The sequence below is a fragment of the Protopterus annectens genome, chromosome 11.part0 (assembly GCF_019279795.1).
Source record: "Protopterus annectens isolate FY-2018-M chromosome 11.part0, PAN1.0, whole genome shotgun sequence".
Classification (NCBI taxonomy): Eukaryota; Metazoa; Chordata; order Ceratodontiformes; family Protopteridae; genus Protopterus; species Protopterus annectens.
The window spans coordinates 246,221,964-246,242,540 of record NC_056745.1 but is presented as its reverse complement, the minus strand read 5'-3'; the positions used below and the strand labels follow the sequence as shown (position 1 = coordinate 246,242,540).

General features: G+C 40.0%; 1 protein-coding gene across 6 annotated transcripts in view; it reads left to right on the top strand.

Moving 5' to 3' along the window:
• The window catches only part of IRAG2 (inositol 1,4,5-triphosphate receptor associated 2), a 1,240,358-nt gene that overhangs the window by 35,156 nt on the left and 1,184,625 nt on the right, over window positions 1–20,577 (top strand). For all 6 annotated transcript variants that reach the window (XM_044087670.1, XM_044087672.1, XM_044087673.1 and 3 more), the window contains exon 2: window positions 1,283–1,420. The gene's annotated coding sequence lies outside the window, so the exon portion shown is untranslated. The remainder of the gene's footprint in view (window positions 1–1,282; window positions 1,421–20,577) is intronic.

The window sequence follows — 20,577 nt, the reverse complement described above, 5'->3', positions numbered from 1 at the left end:
TCCTCCCTATAAAACAAGGTGGTTTAAGATTTCCTGATTTGAAGGGATATTTTAAGAGCTACACAGCTAATGCTTTTATACATAACACAAGCCAGACGGTTATAATTCAAAGTGAAATGCAAACATTTTCTTAATGGTACTATATTGTATAATTTTACATCTTTAAGAAATTGATGCCTTAGTGGGTGTACCACTCAGAATGTGCATCATGTGGTCTAACTATGAGTCAGTCTGCAATGAAGAAGCAAGCCACATGCATCTATAACTTGTGGTGCTAGTTGAGACATGATGGTATGCCAAATGTTAGACCGTGTACTTACTTAGCATTAAATGAATCTGGGAAAAATCTTAAAGCTTAATTCAGCACTTGTAATCCATTATCTTTGAGAATGAAGCCACTGTTCACCTGAATGTGCAGCCTGATGTAAATCTAAAAGTTTCGATCCACTTTAGGCAGTATGATTCCCTTGGGATGTTCTTTCTGTTGTTGTGGCTTGAGTTTAACCAGCATAATTAACTGTGCTTTATCTGCATGTATTCTACAGCAATCAATTCTTGCTTCATATATACCCCTTCCTTGTCACCAGCAGACATGGGCAGATTAACGGCTGTTTTCTCTTGTATTGACTACAAGATGTTTTACTTATCCTCAGACTTGAAGGATTCAGCGAACAAGAAAAAGTGCAGTTGATTCCATTTATTTAAACTTTTTATATGGAAAAAGATTTTGGGATTTAAGTTGTTGTAGCCACTCACTGACATCTCAGTATTATCTTGCATTTACTGGAAATCTCACGGCTATGCAATGAGAAAGAAAGTATTGGTGCAGCATTTACGATACTTAAGAAAAGCAGCTTAAACTCCTATTAACAACACTAAAATTGTGATTAAAAACTGATTTGTTTTTATAGTATTTTATTTCTTCCATAAGTTTATGTACAACGATGCACAAATTTTATTGTGCAGTAATTCTTAAATGTACAAATTCATTATTCTTTTCGACCTAAAACAGCATTTCTTTAAATATCTTATTTTAAGAGTGCAGGTGCCTACTCCATATGCATGGTAAGATGCATCTTGAGAACACACTCAAATGTGTAATAAGCATAAATACATTGAATTATTGTCTAATAGGTTCCCCATCCCATGCATTAGTCATGAGTGCTGTAGACACTGCCCCAGGTTTAGTAAAATGCTGCGAGAAAATTTCTAGTTAGTTTTGTAGATGAATACTTGCATTAAACTGCTGCATTTCATTTTAACTTGTTTCTTAATTTTGCAGTGCCGTTTCTGGCTTTCTGGCTTCTGGAGCAATTGCTGTCTGTTTACATCTCTGCCGGATGAATACAGAGTATAAATGCAAAAGATATTTCCACAAAAGAACAGTAGATTAGTTGATGCATCAAAAAAGACCTTACAGGTATGTATGTGTAATATCTTGAATGCTAGTTACATAGTGGAACATGAGTAGACCAGAACGGAAATGGTTTCATTTGATTTCATAAATATTTCCAAATATGCTTTGTATTTGTGAAGCTCATTTGTATTAATATAATTTATATGCAACTGCAGCCTGTCTGAGTTAATGCATTTATTTTTCTTAACTAGGTAGTGAACAAGTTCTGTCAGCCATCATGTTGTCTGTTACTGTCTCCAGTTAACGTAAAACTCTTGATGACCAGTGCAGCGTAATTCTCCTAATATGCTCTAAAGTTGGGCTGTAAGGTATTTCATGAGGCACATTGGTTTATAGTATTGAGGCTTGCATGACCAAGTTTCAGACTTCTAATAGGACACGTTAAAGACCCAAGAGGCTTACAGATTATATTAAAGACATAAGAGGGTTTTAGTACCCAACATAAGAGCTGCCTTGTGCTGAAAGAAATATCCCTCACAGGACCTTGAACGTATATACAGGAAATGAAGACTTAACTTGCCCACCTAACTCATGTTGTTTATATTACAAAAAAAAAAAAAAAAAAAAAAAAAACTCTGAAAAAGCCAATGTTAACCTATCTAAAGTATTTGTAAAATTAGTATAAATTATGCAATAGTCATTGCTATAAAAATATGCACCAATTTTGACAGTCAAATCTGTATGCCTTTGTAAGTCATGGATGGACCTATAGATGACCAGATGATTAAGTATTATTTAGCAGTGAGAATTTCTATTGGCATATGCTGGCAAATACCATCCCTAACCTATTCTATGAAGGATGGAGTGTAATATGAGAAAAATCAGGAGCATCATGCAAAACTCTGGATACTTAAGTACGTGAGCTATGATCAATCAGTAGTGTAGGTGACCATGCCTCTCATGTCTCAGAGCTTTGCAAAATGTCCCTGAATTTTTTTTTTTTACATTTTTGCTCTGTCCCTTGTAACCTTTTTTATTATTTTCTTTCTGTCAATAAATAAAATACTCTGAACTTTCATTATATCAGTTACAGAGCTGCAATCTTTTGCAACTTCCTTTACACTGCACTGACATACTGTGCAGACTCGAGTCATATGCATGTGCACCATATCTCTGTTCTACCCCTTTCTCCATTGCATATTTGAAATGTCATCGCACAATGATATTATCTAAGAAACTTAATCTTGAGCAATTTCTTTCTTAAGAGATTCAGTGAGTAGGGTCAATTGCTGTGTTTAGGAATACCTTAAAGGATGATTATTTTATAAAATGTCAATTTTTTTGTAAGAAATTCATTGAGCTACATGGAATAGGGTCCTGACAACTTACCAGGATGCTTTTGAGTTACTTGCTGAATATATTTTTTATTATTTATTGCAACCTCCTTTTACTACAATTTTGTTTCATGGTTGTCCCTTTAAGTTGGAAGTATACAGATGGTATACATATTCAAATGGGTGGCTCAGTGAATAATATCTCCACTTTCTCACCTGAACTGGCGCTTTTTCCCCCGGGCCCCACGTGTAGTGTGCACGCTGCTTGCTAGAACCAACTTGCAAGCCCCTCTCATCCAGGAGCACCATCCAAAACCACCCCCTTCTACCCAGGACCTAAGAAATTACCATATAACATGTAAGATGATAATATGTTTTACTTGTAAAATTATAAACTCTATCTTCCATCTGTTAGTGTTCCTGATAGCATGCACACTCACAGGGACCTTGTCCCCCTCTATTCCCTACCTGTACAACCAGCATTTTACCACTAGGTGGCAGCAAGATATCCACTCCTCTCCTGCTACCAATCACCCTTCCTAACTGGCACATACCAATGTAGCATGCCCGTGCGATCCAAATGGAATGAAACAGCCTCAAGCCACTAATATATACACTGCTGCTTTACAGGGTGTAATGGACCGCAAAGTCTACACAGTACAATCTTATTGAAACAAGCCTAATTCAAACACAGTTCCCTCAAACAATTGACTAGCCACTAACTGCATTCAGTATCAGTAGTCACTGATACGAGTTTTGCTCACCTCTGCTAAGTCTCTACCTGCTCCTTTCGCCCTGCAGGCTCACTCCACTCCCCTTCCCTGCCCTCAGTTCCCACCCACTACCTGCAGATTTATTTCAGCCACTGCCCTACCCTGCCCTCAGTTCCCACCCACCCCCACTACCTGCAGATTTTTCAGCCACTGCCCCACCAAATTCTCCATCAGTCTATTACAATTCACCACACCCACCACACACACTTGCCTTTCATACTCTCCACCCATCATTACACTGTGTCTCCATCCCCATACCATCTCCTATACCTAATTACCATTCTTACCTCCCTTACTTATCTCACTTCTCACTCCCAACTACCACACCCCAACCATACATCCCCTTCACACTCCCCATCCACCATCAAAGCTACTTGCATAACACTTTTCACCTCCATAACACACTACCTCTACTCCTTTTACCCAGCCCTACTATTCAAACACAAAATTCTTCCCATCCTACATACTCACTACACACCCCTCACCCCATTCCAACAAATCCTTCCCCTTCCTACACTCAAACACTCCATTCACTCTAAACCACCTTAAAGTTATCCTCCTTCAGATTACTGGGTCATCCAGTGACATTCACCCCAACCCTGGCCCCACACACCCAACTATTACCACCAACTCCTCTCTCTCTCTCTCTCTCTCTCTCTCTCTCACACACACACACACACACACACACACACACACACACACACACACACACACACACTCCTGCACCTATATCTGATTACCTTGCCACATTCAATGCCTAAAGCCTTAGAAATAAAATCCATAACTTCCATGCCTGGCTTTTCCACAACTGTGCTGACATAACTGCCATCTCGGAGACCTGGCTTAAACCCTGCATAAAGGACAACGGAATTTTTCCACCAGGCTACCAAATCATTTGCAATGATAGACTTGCCAAAAATGTAGCTAGTATCTACTCTTCCTCCTAAACCATCATCCCATATACCAATTTTATCCCTAACTTTAGCAACCCTGAAATTACTACTTCTCTACTAAAACTCAACAATAACGAATCCATATGTATCGCTTCCTATATATGCCCTCTGGCAATAATATCCCAATACTAGAAGTTATCCTCTCCTGGTTTTCCTCTAACATTAAAATAGGTGACACTAACATTAATTGGGCCTATAAATTCACAAACCCCATCTCAGTCAACTTTTCAATTCCGCCCAACTAATAAACTCCCCTACCAAGCTAAACAAAGATGGGTCCACTGGCACCATCATTGATTGGATCATTGCATCCCATCCTAACCTTATCTCACACTTAGGAATCCTTCCAGACCCTCTTAACGACCACTTTCCGGCTTTCACTGACTGTCACCCCTCTCCTTTCCAGCAGCAATACCACTACATATGCACTCAGTCTATCCCATTTCAATCTTCAAACTTTTTCTGAATGTCTAAACCTTACTGACTGGTTCCCCCTAAGAACCCTGCCTCTTGACAGTGTCACTACTTACTTCAATGATAATTCTTAAACATACTTAATAGGCATGCCTCTCTAAGAAACAAATGAATCGAAGCCAATGCCTCCCCGCTGACTATCCAAAGAAACCAAACTTGCCATGCTACAAAGAGAACATTTGGAAACCATATCAAAAACAACCCAACTACCTACTAGAATTCAAACAACTTCGAAACTCTATTAAAAAAAAACTAATAACCAGAGACCATAAAGTATACTACTCCAAACTTCAAACCATACACTCAACCAACCCTAGGAAATTCTGAGAGACAATCTCCTCCCTCATCCACCCAGGTAACAGAGAACCCCTGCTCCAACCCAAACCTTACTGACCTGGACACTGCCGCTCAGTTCAACTCCTTCATAGATTGCATAGCCAAATTGTCCTCCTCTTTTCCTCACATCCCCAACCCTCACTGACCTCTTACACACCTCCTCCCTTCAACCTTAAACCCATACCTTCAAGTACTATAAAAAAACTACTCCTCCAACTAAAAGCTAGCCAAAACGCACCTGACTATCTCTCAACCTTCCTCTTAAAAAATATTTTCCGACAGTATTGCCTTTCCCATTTCCATCTTAATCAACAGATCCATCCACAAAGCATATGTCCTTTTCATCTGGCGCCATGCATGCATCATCCCACTTCACAAAGGAGGCCAAAACACAGACGCCTCTAATTTCTGACCTATAGCTATCCATTCCCCACATTCAGAAATCCTGGAAAAATGTATACATGCTCAATTCATGTCATATCTGACTGACCACCTCACCCCTACTAACCCCTACTCAACATGGCTTCCACCCTGGCCACAGTACCATGACTGCCCTCCTATCCTTCCACAAAACCATAAACAAGCACACAACTCTGATAAACTTGTATCTTCCCTGTTCCTTGACCTTTAATCTTAACTCCTCTCTCAACCTGTCCACCTCTACCCTAGCCTGGTTCTCAAGCTACCACTCTGAATGTCAACAAGCTGCTCAATGGAAAACCTCAACCTTTCCCCTTTCTGCACACCCCCACTGGGGTGTCACAAGGTTCAGTTCTAGGGACACTACTCTTCAATATATTTATTAACAACTTTCACTGCACCATCCCTGACTCCTCAATAATCCAATACACAAATGATTCAACAATCATCTGCTCAGCTTACTCCCTCTCCAACCTGCTGCTAAAAACTCAGTCAGCCACCTTAAATGGAATCCTGGAAGAAAAACCACCACCTTGCCCTAAACGCTAACAAAACTAAACTGATTATCTTTTCCCCCACTAGAAACTGCCCAATCGACAAAAACCTTTTTATTAATATTTAGTAACAATAACATTCCTCTTGAAATTGTATCCAGTACCATACTCCTTGGCATTGTCCTTGACTAACATCTAAAATTTGACATGCATATCCAATTCACCATCAAAAAAACACACCAAAAACTAGGACTCCTATAAAGACACAACCGCTACCTCTCCCCCTCCACCAGGAAAACCCTAGCTTCCTCCTACCTTCCCCCCTCTCTTATGTACAGTCCTCCTCTGCTAAACAATCTAAAACTCTGCCTATAATCCAAACTTGAATCATGCTACAGTAAAATAAGCAAATTTGCTAGCAACTCAAACTCCTCCCACCACTGCCACTCTTTCTCCATACCATTTCAGTGGCTCAAACTGCCCAATTACTTGACCTTGCTTAAACTCAACAACTCCCACAAGCTCATCTACAAACCTAGCTACCCCTCTCTCTCTACCATATTAACCCCCTACATCCCTAACTGCTCACTCGGATCAGGAAACTAAAACCTCCTACAAATCTACAAACCCTCATATCCCCCTGGCCACCATCAGCTTTCCTGCTCCATTTCTAAACTGTGGAACTCTCTCCCTCCCACCCTTTGCAATACTCCTGACTATGCCAAATTCAAATCTCTCTTGTTCTCTTATCTTACTACAAAATGGATATGCCCATCCCACTTTCAAAATAACTTCTCCCTGTAGCCATTCAGTCCAACATAACTTCTCCCTCTAGCCATTCATTCTCCAACATAACTTCTCCCTCTAACCATTCACTTCTCCACCATCTGCTATACCTACTTCACATACCCTCACTTACCTATTACAACACTCGATTATAACCTTACTGGACAGTCACCTACTGCACCTACCTTTACTCTCTCACATGAACTGTGTCCTAACTTGTTTAAAAAAAAAAAAAAAAACACTCCACCTCTATTCTCACTTGAACCAAGCTTGTTATCCCATTTAATTATTTTATTTTATGCTATATTTCTCTGAAAAAATTGATATTGCAGATTTTGTCTAGAACTGTCATTGAAGCTTTTCTCCCTGGGCCTCCAGTGAAAACAGGCTCTTTGTGGTCCAGTGGACTTCCCTAGTTATCAAATAAGTCAATTAGTCTGGCTTCCTTTTGTTTTAGTTTTGCATGTGCTGTAGTTCATGCTGTGTGAATGTGTACCAGCGTGCCAGTGTACTGCGCTTCAAACATTTGTAGTCCGTGTAGCATATACCAATGGAAATGCGGGTCCGTGATCTAGTCACACATAACCATATATAATGTATATCTCTGGGAGCCATCAAAATACTCTAAACCTAATAATGTCAACATACATATGGTGAACAGAATATCATTGTCTGTGCAAAGGAATGACTGTTGAATATGTTGAAAGTGTCCTAGATTGTATAGGTGGTAGCAGAAGACAAATGGATCATTTCAGGTAACATTCATTGCCTAACTCTGCGACTGAGCCAAGTCACTTAACCAGACGTCACTCCTTGGCTGAGGCTGAACAAGGTCCACAGAGACTAATGCTCTTCCCTGGAAAACAAATACAACAAAACATTTATTTTATTTGTAAGTCACTGCTGATGTGAAATCTAAATCTGCCCTGGCTATGATTCCTTTACTGTGGGAGTCTCTCCCTTTTATGAGTTGGTGCAATCATGGAGTTAATGTATTTAAAGGAGCAGGAGTGGACGGGGTTAGGGAAAACTTCAGCCACAGTTAAAAATAATGCAATTAGAATGAAAATGCTTCAAAAACAGTTCCAGAAATAGAAATAAAATAAGTACAAAGTAGTTTTTTACTGTCCCAGTGTAGGAATACTCAGAAAAATTGTCACTTTAAGTTTAGAATGCATCCACATCGGATGCTTTGAAGTGAAGGTTCAGAATTAGCCACAAAGGATACAGTGAAACACAAGGTCATGCCATAAAAACAATTAAGTAAAGAAAAAGAAACGAGAACTAACCAGCAAACAGCTGTTTCTTTTTGTTTGCATTGTATTTCAAAAAATATTCCAACTCTAGCATTTTTTTTTTGATGGCCCATATAGTCAGTATCTTCCATATCTTGTACATACTTTTAGTATTTCCCCTATAAGCTGTGAAGATGAATTTTGATCCTGTTAGATTTACCTCTCATGAGAATTTCTTTCACTATCAAAGCAGTGAAGTATGCTTCAATGTCCTTTTCTTGCTGAATGTCTTTTGTGGTGGGTTGTTTGTTGGGGTGGTCAGTACAGTGCTTATCAGATTCATCTGTTTATAGAAACTGACTACGTCTATCAGATGCCTCAGTCCTTTCCTAAAGAGCCATAGTCCTGTCCTGAACAGCCATGATATGTTGACTCATATCTCCTCCAAAGTCTGTCTCTCTCCATTTTGCAAAATGCACTACTTCGGTCACAGAGAAAAGAAAAGTCAGTTTCTCTGAGTTTGTGTCCGCCTGCCTCTGTCGTGCTCTCTCTCAACAAAATCCTCTTTTTCCTGCTGTCCAAGCTTGTGGTTACCATGGAAATGCCTATGCAAGTGTTTTGAGGTATACCTATGTTAAATAAAAATAAGTTAGGACAACACAGGAGGCTCAGATGCAAGAAAACTTTACTAGTGTACACCAGGAGGCAAAAAAACATACAGTACAAGTATAGAATTCTGTCTAACATGATACAGGAAGTAAGTCTTGTTATATACACTATACATTCAAGCTGTGCCCACCTTACTGACGTGATCAGTCACAGGGCACCTACATCACTATAGTCTACAATATTCTATTCATAAGAAAGTGTTGAGGTTATACTTTTTAAAAGTTTTCCCATGAGAATAATACAGCCTTGCAAAGCACCTGGTAAGTTATAATGTCTTTCTGTAAATGTTATTCTTTCAAGGTTTCAGTCCTGCTCGAATACAATAGTCAGTTCAGTTCTTAATATGCTTCTTTGTTCTTCTTGCAACATTAACTTCTAGCAGCTGTTCTGATAATATTCACAAGGCCAACTATCTCGGAGGAAGGAAGAAAAGATTCGGTGCCTTATACAGGCTTTTCCCTGATCCAGCAGATAATCATTAGTGAAAAACATAAGCTTGCTGAGCTGGCTACTGCCAGGGTCAGAGTTCAATCACACTGCAGCTCCAAAGCTTCAAGTAATTACATGTAAGATCATTCTAACTACCATACTGTAAAATAGAATAAAACGCATTACACACTATTTGCTTTTAAACTAACACTTCATATATGTTTAAGTACATATTTTTCTAATATTCTCCCTCCTTTTAATACTTTTTATTCTATTCAGAAACATAAACAATATCATTTCGTTCCCTAGCCTTCTCCTCTCAGGGTTTTTTAACTAGGCAAGTCATTTGTTTTACATTTCAGAAAGAATTTCATTTGGAACTAATAGATCCAACTCAATGTCTTGGTACATAGTCTCAGTTACAGTTATGTCAACAAATTCTCTAACTAATCTTTTCATACAGGGTATCCCGCAACAGACACATGCTCCTAGTATGAGCAAAACATCACAAATGGCAATCAGAATATTCATTAGGATTGAACCCCATCCACCAAACAGATTCTGGAAAAAGTTCATCAGTGGGTTTGGGCCTGGTTCAGTCATGGCCGATATCTGCTGTATTACCTCTAGGTGGTCATTGATTTTGTGTTTATCTGGTATATATGTACAGCATTCTTCTCTGATAAGCGCACACGTACCACCTCTCGCCGCTAGGGTGAAGTCAAGAGCCATTCGGTTTTGTAGTACAACAGTTCTCCTTGCATTCAGTTCATCAGTCACAAGTTCGAGAGCGGAAAAGGTTGCATTACTCATTACTTCGAGAAGCTTTGACAATTTTCTCAGCTCCCAGATCGATTTGACTGCTCCATAGGCTGGGAATATTCCAGCCCAGGATATAACACTGTCACTCAAGTCCATATGGGTCAGTTTTTCTCCATCTTTCACGGATGGATGGTCCTTCCAGCCAGCCTCGATCTTACCCACTGGATTAGCGGGTTTTTCAACTGAATTCCCAGTTCTTCGGGCTACATCTCTTACATTTTGTATCTTACCCAGAGGTAATTCTACAGTATGCCTTATTGCTGGAACCAGATAACCCAAAAAACAACTGCCGGACCAATTCTCAGGTAACCATTTATATGCCTTTTTCCCACAAACAAAATAACAGTTTTCTACTTTAGTACTGATGCGGGTTAACTCTGAATGAAACATTTTCTTGTCTATAACAGACAATTGTTTATGCAATTCAGGATTTTTCTGCACATCTTTTATCGTTGTTCTCTTTAAGCTCAAATATGAATCATAATTTGTGCTACAACTAGTACTTTTATCTTTTGCCTTAATATAGCATTTGTAAGATACAGTTATGTTACAATTACTCCAACCAACTTGGAGTGTGTCATTTTTATAAAAACAAACAATTCCTCACTGTGTGATAGGTAAATACAATGCAACTTTGTCCGGTGATCTCACAGAACCTGTGTCAAAAAGTAAATTCTCCCAAGTCTCATTTATCCCCAAGGGGACAGCGGACATCAGAAGTCCTCCATATGCTGTTGGTATAGCAGTACAAACCCAGCAGTTTGAAACGTTCATAGTCTCTACATATACACGCTTCATGGCCAGGTATGTGTTAAAGTTTGGATGCCAGTCTATAGACAGTTCATCACGTTTGGTCAATTTCATTTGTGTGGTTATATGCAGGAAAAACCACAACAAAAGGAAAGTCACCACAATCCTAGTCAATAGGTGTATAATTAGCAAAATGGTCAAACAATATCTTCGGGGTTGGTTCGCATTTCTATTCACTTTGCTCCTGGCCATCCTGCCTTGTGGTGTATCGGTTAAAAAATGTTTATCAAGCTGAAAATTCTTTACCGGTTTACAGTGTGTTAGGTGGACCCAGGACAACCTCTCAGCAACCTTTATTGCAGTAGGCGTCGCCAACAGTACCTGGTATGGACCTTCCCACTTCGGACTCTACCAATTTTTCTTCTTGATGACCTTCAACCAAACCCAGGACCCCGGGGTCAGCACTGCTTCCGGTTTCGTTTGTTCTTCATCTGAAAAAGAGTTCAACTGCAAAACGGTCTTATTGGTTAACAATTTCTTCATATGACTAGCTAATGAGCTGTCAGCCTCCAGCTCTGCAGGCATGAGAGCTTTCCATTGTGGCACGTAATATGCCCTCCCAAATATTACTTCAAAGGGGGTCAAGCCCTTTACATTTGGAACTGTTCTCATGCTCAGCAATGCTAAAGGTAAACAGCAAATCCAATTCCTCTGAGTCTCACTCATCAACTTCCTTAATTTATTTTATTTTTCAAAATCCCATTGTACCTCTCCACCAGTCCTGCAGACTGTGGGTGGTAAGCACAATGATTTTTTCAAGGAGATCCCAAAGAATTTCCCAAGTTGTTGGATCGTCTGGTTGACAAAGTGTGTACCATTGTCACTATAGATCCTTTCCGGTATGCCAAATCTAGGAATTTTACTAAGACCTTTGCCACTGTTGCTGCATCCGGATTTCTAGTTGGAAAAGCTTCTACCCATTTTGAAAACATGTCTATAATCACTAAACAGTATTTTTTCCCTTCACATTTATTCAATTCTATGAAATCCATACAGATAGCATGGAACGGATATGGTGGTGTAGGAAAACTCCCTTGCTTGGGTTTGAATGCTCCTTGTGCATGATGTTTATTACAAATGTGACATGCTGCACAAAATTTTTGTGTGTAATTCGTAAACCCGTATGTTTGGAATACTCTATTAACTAACTGTACCATCCCCCCTGTTGAGACATGGCTCTGCCCATGGCTCAACAAAGCTGCATATCTAAATAAATTAGACGGCAATATTGGTTTCTTTTCCTTGGAGATATACAGTCCGTTTTCGAGGATCGCTCCTCGTCTTATCCATTTCTGTTTTTCTGTTTTTGTAGTTAATGTCTGCATTGTTTTTAACATTTCCAAATCTAAAATCTCAGATGGTTGTAATTCCTCATTCAAAAGTAAAGTTTCTGAGTCTGAAGCTGCCTGCTTAGCAGCTGCATCAGCTCGTGCATTACCTTTTGAAATCGGATCCTGTTGTTTTGTATGAGCTACACATTTACAAATAGCTACTTTGGTAGGTAACTGAATGGAATCTAATAAGTTTAAGATGAGTTGCGCATGATTAATTGGTTTACCAGTGGATGTTATCATTCCCATTCTTCCATTGTTGTGCAAAAACATGCACTGTAGAGAAAGCATAGTGACTGTTAGTAGTATAGATGTTCACGCATCTGTTTTATGCTAGAGTGCAAGCTCGTGTCAAGGCTATCAATTCTGCTGCTTGAGCAGACAAGTTATGCTGCAGGGGTTGTGCTTCTAAAATCTCTGTATCTGTGACTACTGCAATACCCTACTAGATTCTTCCCTGTAGGACCCTTTTTGCATGATCCGTCCACATAAAATGTCACCTTGGCATCATCCAAGGGTATATCAGTAAGATCTTGTCTGGGCAAAGTTATTTGCTCAATTTCCTGCAGGCAACTGTGTGGTGTGCCATCCACAGGAGTCGGAAGTAATGTTGATGGATTTAATGTTGTACAACGTTCAATTACCATATGAGGTTGGCTCAGCAATATGGTCATACAGGAAAGATGCCTAGCAGGAGATAGGTATGCTATTTTTTCTTGCAGTAAAATTATCGCGACTGCATGAGGCACTCTCAGAGTGAGAGGGTGGAATAACACCACTGAGGCTGAAGCCTGTACTGCCATTGCAGCTGCGACTACTGCTTGTACACAATGTGGCAATGATCGTGCCACTGGGTCTAACTGTGATGAATGGTAAGCTATGGGGCATTGCTTGCTCCCATGCTGTTGCGTCAAAACTGACGTCATATATCCCGGTTTACAATCTACGGTTTGGAAAAATCTCTTGTGGTAATTTGGAAGTCCTAAAACTAATGATGAAGCTATCAATTGTTTTAATCTGCAGAAAGCCGTTTCTGCTTCAGGTGTCCAGTGTAATATATCTTGTGCTGCCATTGGTGTTTTAAATATTAAATCAGCAAACTGAGCGGATTCTAAAGCATAGTTCGGTATCCAACTTCGACAAAAATTAGTCGTTCCCAAGAAGGACATCATTTCCTTCTTGGTAGTTGGTTTGGGTGCCTGTAAAATTGCTGTTTTTCTATCCTCATCTAGTATTCTACCTTCCTTGGATATTACATATCCTAGGTATCTAACCTGTTTTCTCCAAAGTTGTAACTTGTGTTTGTTCACTTTGTGTCCTTGTGCTGCTAGAAATTTCAGTAATGCTATTGTATCTTCCCTGCATTGCTGCTGGGTGGGGGCTGCTAGCAGGATGTCATCTACATAAAGTAGAATCTGACTGCCCCCTGGTGGAGTAAATCCTGCCAGGTTACTAGCCATTTCTTGTGCAAATATCGTTGGACTCTCACAATTTCCCTGCGGTAGCCGAGTATAGGTATATCTTTTACCCTGAAATGTAAAGGCAAACCAATACTGGCTATCAGGATGTATAGGTATTGAAAAGAAAGCATTGCTTATATCTACCACAGTAAAATACTTTTGTTGTGGTTTTAAATCATTTAATACAGTGTGTGGGTCTGGCACCATAGGTGCTCTAGGTATTATTGCATCGTTTACAGCTTGTAAATCCTGTACCATCCGCCATTCCCCATTTGCTTTTTTAACCGGAAATAGAGGGGTATTACATGGTGAATCCAAAGATTCTACCAGTATCCTTTCCTTGAGTAATGCTGCTATTATAGGCTTAATTCCCTGTTCTGCATCCTTCAAGGAGTATTGTCTTTTTTGTGGTCTAAATGCTGACTTTGGTGTAATGGTCACTGGACCTGCTGTCCGAATGAGCCCTACATCTGATTTCCCTGTTGACAAAAGGATATTTGGTATATCATACAAGGCTTTTTCTTCTTCTTCTAATAGAAATGCCAATCAGCTGTCCTCACTATGTTGTAAGTGTACAGCTGGACGCGTCTGTGTTAACCAGTTCAACTTCTGTTTTTGTACTCCCTGTTCTGATAATTCTAAATCAGTTTGTTTTTCCCATCTTGTCACTTTTTCACCTAAATCTGCCCATCTTACATTTTTGTGTTTTGTCAAACTGACGTGGCAGTCTGTTGGATTTGTACAATTTCATAAATTCCTGAGGCAGTGAACAGCTTACTACACTGTTACCCTCAGTATCCCAATATAAGGTTCGTAACACTAATCTATTAGCTGGATTTTTGAATAATTCTTGCTCATATTCCTTATCAGGTCCCGGTGTGCTACAGTAGTATAGAGTACAATGTAACAAATGCTGCTGATCAGTGTCAAGGGAGGGTACCTTACTGATGGCTATGTTCATCAGTTCTTCGGTCACTGCCCCTGGACCAGTCGTAACTAGGTCCTGGCTGTACCAATAATAGGCTTCACCCTCCGATCACACCACAAAAGTATCCATTTGTCTTTGTGCCTCCATACCCTCCATGGTAGGGACTACTGCTATGCCAAATATCTGCATAAGGTCTCTTCCCATTAGGTTTACTGGACATTTTGCAGAAACTACAATTTTACTTTTTTGGGTCATACCTGAAACGGGATCAGTTATTGCTATATCATGGGGAAAGTGGTTCCCTATATAGCTGCCCATTTGCTGCTTTTACTAATATATAGTCAGGTGATTCAGAGTGTTCTGGCAACTTTGAAGGGTGTATCAAAGTCCGTGACGCTCCTGAATCACACAAGAATTTTACTTCCCTTCCTTCCACGAGAAGTGTAACTTCCGGTTTTGTGTCTGCCAAATAGAGCTCCAAGCTCAACAATGCTAAGTCTAAAACTTTACTTCCTTCATCCTCTACATCTGTTTGTACTTCCTCTATTCCCTCTACTACATTTACATTTTCTTTTTGTCTATTAACCTTTCCTGATGATTTTTGATTGTTATCACTATCATATAGTCAATCCTCATCACCTTTATCTTTTTCTTCTGTAGTCGTCTTTTTATTTAGCCTGCAATCCCTTGCTAAATGTCTTTTTACCGCACTTAAAGCACTCACCTTTCCTTTTTCTCTCTTCAAAATCCTCTATCTTTCTGTCAGAGTGTTTATTACCCTGGGCATTTTTCTTACCCTTCTTACTTGATTGTACTACAAAGACTTCTGCTCCGTCTTCAGCTGTGAAGACTTGCGTTTTCTTTTTCTTTTTACTATTAAAGTGTCTTTCAGCATGTCTGGCATATTCAAGTTAGGCTTGTAGCCTACTTGTTCGGTGATCTATCATATACTTTGTAATAAAGCTACTGATAGGGGCAATGCAACCTTTCAAAAATGCATTTTTCAGTTGCTGTTCATATGAACTATCATTCGTCTGACTTTCAGGAATAGTCATACCACTATGGTTATTGAAACATTCCAATAATCTGCCATAGTACCCATCTAGAGTTTCATTGTCTTGTATGCATTGATTAATGCAAGGTCCAATCTGCTCTAGGTTTCCATTTCTCAGAGATTCGGTCTGTAAGACCTTTCACTCTGGTGTCTAACTCTGCGTCACTATGTAGGAGTGGCTTAAGTTGTGCGTCACGAGCGTTCCAGGTGCCACAAATCATGTGCCAGTCTGGACCTATTATTTGTCTAACCACTTTCTCTACTTCTTCCCCATTTAAGTGGTAACTTAGTCTCATACCTTGTAAATCTTGTATAAACTTCTTATGATTAATTTTTGGATGTGGGATTCTGTAGCCTTCCAGATATCTTCCAGTGTCCATGGTCTATACACTAGGAGAGTTGGGTCCTGTCCTTCCTGTCCTGCCTGAGGGTTCGGTACCTCGATTAGTGGACAGATTTCTTCACTCTCTTGTAGTGAATCTCTCCCTATTTGATATAAATCTGTGTCCCTAAGTGTTTTACGTGTTCGGGATCTAGTTTCAATAAGTTCTCTAACAAATGGTTGTTTTAGTGCCCCTGCAATCTCAGGATAACGTGGAGGAGGGACTGGCCTGTCCTCCTGCTTCATATCCTAAAAAGGGTATCGGAGGGGGGTGGAGGGGGAGGGGCCGTTGCTATTACTGTATTATTATCCTCTTTGTCTAAAAAATAATGCTTTTGTGTTTTAAATTTTCTGTTCCCTTCGGTTCACTTCCTCAATCCACCTATGTGCCTGAGGAATGCCTAACTGTCATTGTTTTTTTGCCTGACCTTCTGCGTCCGATTTTAACTGTTTCAAGAGTTTAACTAATGAAATTTTGTTTAATTTACCATCAAATTCATACTTATTAACCCATTTTGTATAATATCTTACATTATCTGCTCGTTGCAATTGCATATATTTTGCGTCATCAGTTAGGGGTGGATCTCGCGATTTTTTAGTGCACTGATTTCCCATGTCTTAAAAAGACTGTTACGTAACCCTTTTTCTTACCACGTGGTATCTTTAGTTCCTTGCACAGTTTATCTAGAATAACTGCCTACCTTATTGTGTTTCCCTGATCTATGACAAAATATACAGTAATCTCTAATGTCCCTGATCTGCACAACAAATCTATGACAACATTTTTACTGTAACCTAGTCCCTGATCCAAAACAGAAAAAAGGCAAAAACTCTTCCTACCTGAGCCTCTTGGGTCCACCAGTTCGAGACCGCTCTTCGGCCACAGATCAGAAAAGTGGCCAGCCTCTTAAAATGACAATTCAGTCGGAGGTCTTTGTGCTTTTAAGAAGAACCGTTTCGGTAGCTTCTCCTGCGCAGTATTCGACCACCGATAGACTCTGATCTGCAGCTGTCGAGGGCTTCTGTCACGAAAGGACCAAACTGTTAAATAAAAATAAGTTAGGACAACACAGGAGGCTCAGATGCAAGAAAACTTTACTAGTGTACACCAGGAGGCAAAAAACCATACAGTACAAGTATAGAATTCTGTCTAACATGATACAGGAAGTAAGCCTTGTTATATACACTATACATTCAAGCTGTGCCCACCTTACTGACGTGATCAGTCACAGGGCACCTACATCACTATAGTCTACAATATTCTATTCATAAGAAAGTGCTGAGGTTATACTTTTTAAAAGTTTTCCCATGAGAATAATACAGCCTTGCAAAGCACCTGGTCAGTTATAATGTCTTTCTGTAAATGTTATTCTTTCAAGGTTTCAGTCCTGCTCTAATACAATAGTCAGTTCAGTTCTTAATATGCTTCTTTGTTCTTCTTGCAACATTAACTTCTAGCAGCTGTGCTGATAACATTCACAAGGCCAGCTATCTCAGAGGAAGGAAGAAAAGATTCAATGCCTTATACATGCTTTTCCCTGACCCAGCAGATAATCATTAGTGAAAAACATAAGCTTGCTGAGCTGGCTACTGCCAAGGTGAGAGTTCAATCACACTGCAGCTCCAAAGCTTCAAGTAATTACATGTAAGATCATTCTAACTACCATACTGTAAAATAGAATAAAATGCATTACATACTATTTGCTTTTAAACTAACACTTCATATATGTTTAAGTACATATTTTTCTAACAACCTATTAACTTCTTTCCTCAAGAATTTTGGACAAAGCAAAAAAATAAAGAATGAAGGCTCAATATAACAATATAACATTTCTAATTTAATTTAAAATTTGCTACAATAGGCTTTGCATCAACGTGTATTTGCTGAACAGAAGTATAAAACTTTAATGACTAGCATTAGTGACCGATGCAGCAGACCTTGCTGGGGGAATGACCGGGTTCAGGGGCATCTTGTCGCTGCAGGAGGTGGAAGAGCATATCTGGTCACTGTAGGAGGTGGAAGAGCATAATCCTCATCAATGAAATACCTAATTCTGGCCCTTCAGGCTGTGCATTACCATTGGACTCAAGTCCTCACAGCACCACTATTGTGTGGTACATTGGGGGGGGGGGGGGCAAAGTCTTGCCCTTTTTGCAGACTGGTTCCTCTGGTGTGGGACTTTGCCTGAAGAAACAGTTGATGGTGGATAGCAATCTGTATTCCTTCAAAATAGTGTTGTAGCAGATCCTCATGAATGGATGCTTCACAGGGGTTCTCCTGGACATTATACATTGGCGAGATACTCCTCCAGTACAACTCTACTCCTTACAGAGCACACAGCTCTCCAAGTTCTTTTCTAGAGTGCCAAGTCCTCTGGCTTAGAAGTTGTATTCCATGCCCTTTCTTGGAAAGGGATGTTCCTGTATCCTAGTGTCGCTTCCTCTTTTGCCATAGGTCCTACACAAGATAATGTGGGACAGGCCTGAAATCTTGTTGGCGAATCTATTTTGGCCCAGATAACATTGGTTTCCCCTTCTTTTTCACCTGACCAAAGACTGTCATTGCAAGTTAATCCACAGGATGGGCCTACTCACACAGGACAAGAGCTCTCTAATTCACCCTCCTCTTCTCATCCTACAATTGGCTGTCTGAGCGATAGGATTTTGATTCCTTTTATGCACTAGCATTCTAAAAATGTGCTTCAGGTTTTACAGGAGGCCTGAAAACACTATTAGAAAATTTATTGGTACCGCAACAATGAGCGGGACCCACTTTTGGTGGGTACTCCTAATCTTGATTTGTGTGTTGCTCCATTCTTGGCTGGCATACTTTTTCTGTTAAAGCAAATTTGTCAGCCATTTTTGTTTGTCTGCATCTAGATCCAGAATTTTCTTCTAGGTTTGAGGTTAAACAGTTGTGCAAAGGCATCCTTCATACAAGGCCTCCAAGAAAACCCATTCATTTTCCTTAGGACCTGAAATACTTGAAACATTGACTCTGCTGCCTTTTGAGCCAGCAGCTTCTTCCTCTTTGAAAATTCTGTACCTGGAAAACCATCTCTGCCAAAAGAGTCTATGAACTTTAGGCCCTTAAGGCTGTTCCTCCTTTTTTGGTTTTCTATAGAGACAGAGCATCTCTTACAACAAATCTAACTTTATATCAGTGATGTGTCTGAATCAGACCATCCGTCATCTTTTCCTTCTTTCCATATAGATTCTCCATTCTTTGTTTTCATAGACAGCTCGGATATTATTTAGACAAGACTAAAGATATTTGGAAATGTGAATGACTTTTTGTTTTCAGGACAGAAAGTTAGACATGGCAGTTAAGCAACCCATTTTTTTATGTTTAAACCCATTTCCTTTTGTTGTTTTCATGGCAAGCAACTTCCTACTTTTATTCATGCCTGTTGTACTAGGGCAGTTAACTCTCTTTTTGGAGCTTTTTTAGGAGTCTCAAATCTTTCAATGATAGATCCATTTTGGAGCGGCTACTTGGTCTTCTGTGCATATAATTACTAAGCCTCTAGTTGGATGTGATTTTCAAGGGCCCATGCAGGTTGCGCCAGGTTCATCCTCCATTCCTTTCTGGAGGGTTCCTCAGTTCCTTCCTCCTCCTCCTCCTCCTCCTCCCATTCTTTACAGTAGCTTTGGTAATCTCCCTAGTATACAGCATACTGCAGAAGTAATTAAGGAAAGGCAGTATAGTTGTATATGAACTTACCTTAACAGTAGATGTATTACTTTATACTGTTGCAGTATTCTGTCCCTCCTTCCTTAGGTTCATAGGTAGGTACTGGGCTATCTGCCCGAAGGCATATATTAGCCCAGCTACGTTGTGCGGTATTCACTGCCCCATTGGTTAGTTCCCTATGCCTTTGATCTAGCAGCTAGTACCCTTGGCCCCTATCTAGTAGAGCTGTTGGTATGATCCCTGATGTGAACTTTGTTACCCATCCACTCGTCAAGGTTCCTCTTGAAGAGTGATAGTGAGGGGCTCTGTCTTCTATGTAGATTGGGACCTTGTTCCATAGCAAGGGGACCTTGTTCCATAGCAAGGGAAGTCTTTGCGAAGGGAATCTATCCCTCCAGCGTGTTCTGTTCATTGTTGTGCTGAGGTTTATATCCCTAGAGCGTGTAGCTAGAGTAGATTTTGTTTTGCTAAGATGGAGCATGTTCAACAGTTCTGGGTTGGACATGGCTCTGTATGTTAGACAGAGATCGCCTCTGAGAAGGTGGTGTGCAACAAAGAAAAGTCTTAGTTTTTTTCAATCGTGCTGCACAGGGCAACTGTTTGAAGTCAGTAATCCTCTTAGTGAGGTACCTCTGTGGTCTCTCCAGCTGCTGGAGATGCCTAGACAGGTACATTCCAATTGGTGCATTGTACTCAATAATGGGTCTGATGAGGGAAGAGTAGAGGGGCACCACTACATCCTTAGATCTTGATGCAAACCCTTTCATGATCAGATGGGTCACATAGAAGGATTTTCTAACCACCTTGGCAACATGGTTATCAAAGGAAAGCTGACT